The sequence below is a fragment of the Vigna angularis genome, chromosome 9, assembly GCF_016808095.1.
Source record: "Vigna angularis cultivar LongXiaoDou No.4 chromosome 9, ASM1680809v1, whole genome shotgun sequence".
Lineage (NCBI taxonomy): Eukaryota > Viridiplantae > Streptophyta > Magnoliopsida > Fabales > Fabaceae > Vigna > Vigna angularis.
This window is the reverse complement of record NC_068978.1, coordinates 22138393-22146028: the sequence shown is the minus strand read 5'-3', so window position 1 is coordinate 22146028 and position 7636 is coordinate 22138393. Positions and strand designations below refer to the sequence as shown.

The window sequence follows — 7636 nt, the reverse complement described above, 5'->3', positions numbered from 1 at the left end:
CTTCAGACGATATAGGAGCACTTTAACCTTTTCTCTCTTTTTAGGGTGTTATTCTTCTTATATTATCTTTTTTGCACTTTTCATCAACTACATCTCTTCAAGCTTTCTTCTTTATATATAGATTCTCTTGAAAGATGACTGTTAGATAGAAAGCTCACTTCAGGATAGTAGGTAGCCTTTAGATGTGATGTTTGACTTCAGTCTACTTTGTAGGGTTTAAAGCTTTTTCTCATAGCTTTAAGCAAAACTAAGCTTTGTATGATGTGATTGAGCATAGGGTTTCAAGAGAAACATTCCCAAATGTTCTTCACTCTCATGTCTTTTTCTTGGGTGTCATTATTTTGATAATCTCTTTCTGCTTTATTGATCTACACGAATAAAAGTTCATATGTATATGCATGGAACATACAAGGAACATAATAAATTGATTTACGTGTGCTTAATTAATTCAATTTTTTTTAAAAATTAAATCAATGACAATCATATGATGATTAATGAAAAATTGAACTGTGGATAACCTAAAGAATCAATATGTCATCGTATAATTCTTATATTTTTATATAGTCTATAGAAAACCTCTCTTTTTACATGTATTTCATCGCCATACAATCTAAGTGTTGCCTTATTGAAATTTTTAATAAATTTGTTATGAGACAACTTGAGTTGATTAATCCTATTTGTACTAATATTGAATGCGGTGGTAAACTTTTAAATAAATGCAAAACATATTATGATGTATTTGTGAAGACCTATTATAATAAACACTTTTTATGATTGTTGCTGAACACATGTCATAATACATGAGACTGGGTGACAAATTTTGATAGTGTATTATGACTGGTTTTCGAAAATTTGTCTGGTTTTCGAAAACATGTCATAATATCTCTCTAAATCTAATTTTTCCATTTCCCTCTACATTTCCAGTCGCGATATCTCTAACTCTAAAGATATTTTTGATGTTCACTCTAGTAATCCCCTAATTTCTCTTTCCATTTGCTCTCGTTATGATATCTGTTCTTCACTCTTGTTCGTCGCTCACTCGCTTCATCACTATCACTCTCCTTCATCCGTAATCCCTAAATCCTCTCTTCTACCGTTCATCATTTCTGGTGAGTAAGCCATCGAACTGGAGTTCACCAATCACTATCGTCAAGTTTGCTGGTCACCCTTTGAAACGTATAAATTTTATTGAAGAACTGTATAAGCAGAGTTCTTGTTTATATCAGTATAATATCTATTCTATTACAACTCAACAGAAACAATGTAATAAGAATAGAATAATAGGAATTGTCGGTGGTGGTGATCCAGAGCTGGGGCCACTCACGTACTGCAACCAGTTTGGTATCATCCATAGCTACTCCGGAACCAAATAAGGTATGCCCAAGATATTCAATTTGTGTGACTCCAAAACTACACTTAGAAAACCTGGCAAAGAGTTTATGTTTTTTGCAGAATCCTGAGGACAACTTCCAAATGGTATAAGTGATCCTTCCAATCGAAACTATATACCAAAATATCATAAAAAAAACTAATACAAATTTTCTTAATAACCCTTGGAATATGTTATTCATCAAACTTTGAAATGAAACCGGTGCATTAGTCAATCCAAATGGCATGACTAGCGATTCATAATGGCCATGATGTGTTTTAAAAGTTGTCTTGTGTAACTCCTCCAGTGATATCCAGATCTGAGATCAAACTTGGAAAAGTAACAAGCTCTCTTTGAAATGAATGAATTTTATTAAAGAACTATATAAGCAGAGTTCTTATGTATATCAATATAGTATTTATTCTATTACAACTCAACAGAAACAATGTAATAAGAATAGAATAATAGGAATTGTCGATGGTGGTGATCCAGAGTTGGAAGAATAAGGATTCAACCTGATGATGCAAAGAAGAATCCAGAATGAGAATAGAAATCAGCGAGGATAAACCAAAGAGTCTAGAAGGTCAGAAGAAAGGTTCATATCAGGCATATCTCTCCCCTCAAACGTAATCCTCCAAGAGTGTTTCTCCATACACCTCACCAGTCTCGTCCTACACCTCCCAATTTTTGTATCATTCCAACTGTGTCCCCTATCACCCTGTCAGAACACATAGAATATTTTAACTATTTTTATTTGTATGAGGTTGCACAGTTGTCCGCACTTGGAAGTGCGACTACAATTTGAAATAGTCTAAGCGCAGTTGGAGGTGCGATAAATCATGCACGTAGTTCGAAATGCGATTCTCGCACTTGGAAGTGTGGTGAAAGCTTTTTCATTTTGCATTTATTATATTTAATTGTTTTTGAATTTTATTTGTTTTGCACTTGGATGTGTGGTGAAACTTTTTTTATTCTACATTTATTATATTTAATTGTTTTTTTAATTTTATTTGCCTTTTATATTTTTTATTAGTTTATTTAAATATTAAACATTTTGCGGTTAATATTTTGTAATTTGTATTTTATTTTTGTATTTCATATTTTTTAAAATTTTATTTTAATATAATTATTTTTTCTGAAATTTGAAAATTTAATTTGGTTTTTAAAGTTTTTGAATCTATAATTATTTATTAATATTTTATTTTTTAATATGGATTATTATTTAGTTATTTGTTGTATATTTTTTTGTTTTTATTCATTTATTAATTTAAATTTAATTTGTTGTATTTTTGTGGTTTTTTTAAACTTTTTTATATTGAATTGTTAACATTTTTTTAATTTTTATTATATTTGATATTTATTTAAATATTATTTATAATATAATTAATTTGAAATTTATATTTGTTTGTTAATATGTAATGTTTTTTAAATTATCTATTTATTTAAAAGTTTTTAAACTAATAAAAAAAAACAAATCAAATTCAAAAAATAGTAAATCAAAACAAAATGAAAGAGAATAAAACATTCACTGCATTTCCAGTTGCGTCCAAATGAGCCGCACTTCCAAGTGCGGCTAACGCAATTCCAACTGCGGTGCCAAATGAACCGCACTTCCAATTGCGACACAATGTGAACCGTGCTTTCAATTGCGGTTATGATTGACGCTCAACCCAATTTCCAAGTGCGACAACCTCTGTAACCGTTTTTACACCGACCTCTGCAACCGTTCTTTCATCGGCGTGCTCTCAACCACGTCTCGACTCGACCTTCATCGCATTCAACCCATAAATGCATTCAATCCAGACCTTCGTCCCATCCAACCCAGCACCGACATCTTCTTAACCATTGCGGTTAAAGTCTCGACTTTCATCCCATTCAATCCAAAATGACATTCAACCCAGGAATGCATCCCAACACATACAAACAAACATTACTTACAAATACCACATACAAACAAACAGCAGTCAAAAGATTATCTAGATTCTGACAGGAACATAGTTGAAATAATAAAAAATTTGGGAGGTGCCGGATGAGATTGGTGAGGTGCAAGCAGAAGCACTCATCCTCCAAATTCCCACTTCTCGCGTTGACGTACTCCTCCTAACCGTTTTTCTGGTGCAAGGATTCTCTTTCATCACCTGGTCCTTGTTTGTATTATTTGTGCAATCTTACCTTTTATGCATGTTACACCCTTCTACAACTGAGGTGTGTCCCTCCCTTTTTTTCCTCTCACTTCTTTTTCCCTTCTTTCTCTTATTCGTTTTCCCTCTGCGTTTTCACCCGTTAAGTTGGTTATCACCTATTGTATTCATCTCTTTTCATACAACTGAGTTTGGGAGTGGAAGCTACAAAGCATTAATTTTTTGTTTTAGGGCTTTTCTATATCTTAAATCATTTTTTAGGGTTTTGGATAATGTGTTTTTTTTTTCTGTGCTTGTCGGGTTCATGCATAATGATTAATTTATACCTTTGTTATTTAATTTGCTTGCATTGTGAGTGGGATTCTAATTTTATTTCTTAATTCGGCGTTTCAGGAGATTGAGTAAAACCCTCCTCATCATTGTGTGTGAGGAAAAAGCTTAACCGTTACTGGCTTGTACAACCCTTCTCACTTGGTATGATTGTTAGTTAGTCTTAAGGTGCATGAAATGCTGCACAACTTTGAGTCATTCAAATTCTTCATTTGATGCATCAGAGCAAAATGAAATTTTACATCATAAATGTCGATATGCCAGGGAGTGCGGTTGCTGTAAAAGTACATACCCATTAGTTATCCAGATATAGCCTTTTCTCGTACCTCTTGTACTCCAATGTAATTTTCATCTATAATTAAATCAGCTAAGAGATAATCAATCTCTTGAGCTCTTTTTATTATATTTTTAGTCTTAAGTGCTAATTCTCTATTTCCTTAGTTATTTCATTGACGAGCAATGTCACAAGTCTTGAGTAATTTGAATTTTAAGTGTCAGTTAGTAGTTTGAGGCATCGTCAGCTTGTTCAAACAATGATCTGAATGGAAGAATTCCTTGGGGAAGACAGTTGCAAACATTTGATGTCTCTAGTTTTGGAGGAAATCTTGGTCTTTGTGATGAGCAACCAAACAAAAGTTTCCCTGGAGATAATACAACGGCAGTGCCTCAAGGAGCAGAAGTTGATGATGAAGACGATGAAAATTCAATTTTCTATGGAGCATTATATATGAGTTTGGGACTAAGATTCTTCATAGGCTTTTGGATCTTATTAGGGACAGTACTACTTTGGCAACCATGGAGAGTTGTTTATATGAGAGTCTTAAACAGACTGACAGAGTATATACTTCTCTGTTCTACCTTGCAATGTTTTTATTTCTCTGCTTTATTAGTTAAATAAATCAATGTCTTCTTTTGCCATGGAAAGGGAGAATGTCTTTTTCAATACAAAAATGAACATCTTGGCATGAACCGAATTTTTAGAATTTACTTATTGCTTTCATCAATTTAAACATTGAGTAGTAAATCCAATTCTTCTCTTCCGTGGCTTTACTCTATAGTTTCTTTTCCAAAAGCTGATTATTCTTTTCTTGCTGTAAAGAATGTTTAAATGGCATGTTCTGTGTAGAGAAATTTTCTCCTTTCTAGATGACTTATCTTATCTTTAAAACTCTTAAAAGTGTACTCACCGTTATGCACTTTTTTTAAGTGTAATGATTACCTATTTTTTCAGTTTTATTTAGTTTATTACAATAATTCAGTCTCTAATTTTGATTCATTGCAACTAAAATATTTTATCTATATTATCGCACAAAATTTGCAGTTTTGGAGGATTAGCTTCAAATTTCAATCTGGGATGAAAGCTTCATGAGTTTTTGGATTAGAAGTTTGCAAGAGTTATTTCAGCAGGTATAGCTATTTACTATTTTCCCCAAAGTGTGATTTCACATTAATACATTATTATTAACTGTTGGTTGCTCTATGATCTAGTAGTGATTTTCGGACTATAGTTGATTTGTGAAGTTCATTTCCAATTCCAATATTACACTTATAAAATAAAAATAAAGATTATTAGACTCTGTTGAGTATTAAGTTCATGAACATGTATAATTTGGATGAATAGATATTGTTTTTATTCAACTATTAAGAAATTCCTCGTGGTAGTTGACATATGCTTAAGAATGAACTTACTACTGCCAATGATTATATAAATCATCAAACATTTTGTAATCAGAGTATTTATAGAGATGTCTAATCGGGTAGCGTGTCAAACTTGTTATGCATACTGAGGCCTAACTGAAGTTTATAATTTTCTCTAAACAGGTTGATATGCCAGGTTACTGAGAGTTGTGGCTATTGAACACCCAAAGGATGCTGATCTTGTTGCTGGAATTGTTCTTGCGGAAGTCATCCCTTTCCTGTCCAAAAAATTACCTCTTGCAACTCCTCCACAGGAGAATGCCCATGGGGCTCCACTAAATGTTGAGCTGATTATTCATTGGTACTAGATTTGAATGAAGCTCTAGACAATTCTACATTGTCAAATGTCAGTAATTCAAATGGTGTTACTGAAAAGTTTCTTGGAATGGATGATATGAAAGAGCTAGATGTTTTACAGAAGGTTAAAGATAATTTCATTGAAGAGATCTCAAACAAGATTGCTATGGAGATATTCAGGAAGGTAATGAAAATATTTATCAGAGACGACCTCATGTTGATGTTGAGTCTGAAAACTTGATTTCTATATGTCAAGAGACTTAACCTGAGCATAGCTACCATGGCAAGGAGGCTACATCTACTAATATCAAATTGCATAATTGATCTTGTTGATAAGGAGAGCTATGTGAAAGCTAAACTCAAATATCTCATACGTGTTTTTGATGATGACAACAACAGAAATGTTTTAATAATTTCTTACACACATTAAGCAAAGTTGATGTTTATACATTTGATTGTGCTTGAACTATATGTTATGCATATTCATCATGTTTAAATCTGTGATATGTGATTATATCTGTGATATACATATTCATTGATAAAACTCTTTGCACACTGTATATCTGGATGAATAAATTGTTTACACAGTTTATAAAATTGGTTTCAATTCATCTAATATCAGTACATGATTAAATATGACAAACTGATAGTTTTAACCGATTACATTATGTGGATAATCGATTAAAACTTGCGTGTCTTTGCATATACTTGATTACTGAGTGCATTGATGAGTTTTTGGATGAAAAAGTTTTCAAATTTGTCTAAGTGTGATACTTAACCGATTACAATTTTTTCTTAATTGGTTAAAACACGTGTGCATTGAAAATTTTTTTCTTGAATAAGTCATAACTACCTCAACGGTCATATTTTTAAATGCTATGACTTGCATTCATTGCTTAATCGATTACATGCTATGCTAAATCAGTTAAATGCATTATATGTAATTCTGTTATAGCAGTGTTAATTGCTTAATCGATTACATTAATAACATAATCGATTAAATTGTATCAGTACTATCATTTCTATAATTTGATGCATAACTTTTTTCATTAAACAACTTTTGAATAATATCTTTCATATATGATAAAGTTTGTTGAGTTCTTAAATTGCAGGAACGTATATTCTCCAAGAATCAAGAAGCATTTCATTTGGAAAGAAATCAAAGCAAGGATTCTTGAAGAATTGCTAAATTTTCAAAGTCTAATCAATTTGCATTGTGAGGTGTACTGTTGGAAGATTAGAATTGTCTGCAATCTTGTGAGATTGTGGTTTTCCTGTTGTTGCTGCCCAGGAAGAGAACTTTGGAGTTCTAGTTACTTTGAGTGTGGTATCTCAAAGGGATTGCAAAATGAGGATTGTTCTTTTTGTGTTTTACTACAGTAGATTTGGAGTTAGGGAGGACGACACATTGAGAGGGTGTCTTTATAATACTTGTTGTAAAACTCGATCTATATAGTGGATTACTTTTCATCTTAGGTTGATTGAAAGAGACTAGATGTAGGCATTGAGGCCGCACAAGTATAAACCTTGGTGTTGTTCTTGCTATCCTTTATCTCTTTAATTTCTTTACATTCTTTATTTGCTTGCATTCTAAAAAAGGCTTAAAGATTTTGAAAAGAACATTTTTTATTAAACAAAACCAATTCACTCCCCTCTTGGTTGAGAAACTAGGTCAATCCATTTCTACAATTGACACTAGAGCTGGGAATTTGAATTTTACTTAAGTTCTAATCGATTTGATTTTCAGCATAATCGATTAATTTGATCCTGATGGTCTCTGTTTCTCAAACATTTGGAGGAG

At 32.2% G+C, this 7636-nt stretch overlaps 1 long non-coding RNA gene across 2 annotated transcripts; it reads left to right on the top strand.

The window, feature by feature from the left end:
* Window positions 1-3367: 3367 nt before the first annotated feature.
* Window positions 3368-7380, top strand: LOC108346379 (uncharacterized). Of its 2 annotated transcripts, XR_001833815.2 has the most exons (5): window positions 3371-3574; window positions 3904-4677; window positions 5162-5247; window positions 5662-6019; window positions 6948-7380. It is a non-coding gene; the product is annotated as an uncharacterized LOC108346379 (long non-coding RNA). The 2 variants fall into 2 exon arrangements; XR_001833814.2 differs by lacking the exon at window positions 6948-7380 and having other exon boundaries at window positions 3368-3574; window positions 5662-6285.
* The last annotated feature ends 256 nt before the right edge of the window (window positions 7381-7636 follow it).